Raw genomic sequence first — 1720 nt, 5'->3', positions numbered from 1 at the left:
CAATTTTACCTCATCCTGCTGGCTCTGCCTCTCCACCTCTTCCTCACTGTACGAGCCCGTTGCCTCCAACCTCTCCTTTTCAGAAAGCACAGAAGACAGCCCCTCGGAATGCAATTGGAATACCTCTGCCGTCCCCCTGACCTTTCATTCAGTCTCCTATACGGGAAAGTGCGTCCGCCCTCGCTCCAATAACTCTCCCGACCTCACTGCCTGTGCCAGCTACTCATCTCCCAGCAGCTCGGCAAAATTTCTCATTCCTCATAACTCCTCCCAATGGCTCTGCTCCTCTACAGGACTTACCCCCTGTCTCAGCACGAATGTCATCAGTGAATATAAAGAAACTTGCCTCCTAATTGTCCTTATCCCTAGGGTCTTATACCACAGCGAAGAAGACTTCTTCCTCCGTCTGGAAAGAACTGCAGCTCCTGCCCTTCTGCAAAAGCGAGAGCCCATCACCGTCCTCACAATTGCCTCCCTCCTAGGTCTTGCCGGCGCTGGCACCGGAATCGCTGCGTTAGCCAGTCAAGGCTCCGCCCTAACTCACCTCAGGGCGGCTGTTGACGAGGACATTCGCCACCTACAAAACGCTATTTACCATCTAAAAAATTCTGTCAATTCCCTCTCTGAAGTCGTGCTCCAAAACCGCCGAGGTCTTGACCTTCTCCTCCTCAAAGAAGGAGGCCTCTGCGCCGCCCTAGGAGAAGAGTGCTGTGTTTATGCCAATTCCACAGGTCTCGTCGAGGACAGCCTGAAAAGGGTCCGAGAAGGACTGGAAAAGCGTAAAAGAGATCGTGAAGCCACCAGTTATTGGTCCAGTTTTTTCACTCCCATCCTCCCATACATCCTTCCTTTTCTTGGCCCCCTATTAATAATTATTCTAGCTCTCATCTTAGGACCCTGCCTCATCCGCAAAATTGTCCAGCTTGTAAGAAAACAAACAGATGCCATTTTTTCCTCGTTCGTGCAAATCCAGTATCAGTAACTCGCCACCTCTGACGCCCCCCACTCCAAGATGACAACCAACCCTCCGCGACCTCAACGCCACCGGTCAACCCGCCGACCGCGAGGCCCTTCTCAATCACCTGAACACCGCTCTCACCTCGAGTTCCAGCTTCTCTGAACCCCTGAACTTTAAACCCCTGAACTTTAAACCCCTCACCTTCGCCCAGCCCGCTGCAGCGAAGCCCTTGTCAAGCGCCCGGGCACCACACCAACACTGAGCTCCAGCCTCGCTGAGCCACCGTCAACCCCTTTTTCCCTTCCCTTACCTCCCCCTTCCCTCACCCTTAGCGGCCTCTCCGGTAAAGCCTCTTCCTCTAATTAGAAAAGAAAGGGGAATTGCGGGGACTGAGCTTGTACCTCGGCTTGCCAGGCCTGGGCCAGGGGACCTGATCACCCCCTGGGGAGGGTAGTAGGTACGGGCGTGAGTGCCCTCTGCAGCCCCCCCGAGCCTGAGGAGCGAGGTCAAGGCAGCTCCCTTTTCCTCACCCAAAATGCCACTGGCAGGGGAGGCTTGCCGGAGGAAACCGCCTTTCTCCCAACTGCCCTTTCCCCACTACCTTATCTTACCCACTTACTCCCTTGTGCCAAGGCCACTCCTGCCACCGCCAGTGCGCATGCACCGTGGCCAGAACAACCCCCGCCCGTTGCAACGGCTCCTGCGTCCTCTCAGAACCAATCCTAGCCCCTCTCCCTTCAATATTGCCATTTTAGGCTACTT

Source organism: Choloepus didactylus, chromosome 19 (genome assembly GCF_015220235.1).
Source record: "Choloepus didactylus isolate mChoDid1 chromosome 19, mChoDid1.pri, whole genome shotgun sequence".
NCBI lineage: Eukaryota > Metazoa > Chordata > Mammalia > Pilosa > Megalonychidae > Choloepus > Choloepus didactylus.
The sequence above is the reverse complement of the archived record's forward strand: the minus strand, read 5'-3'. Positions refer to the sequence as shown.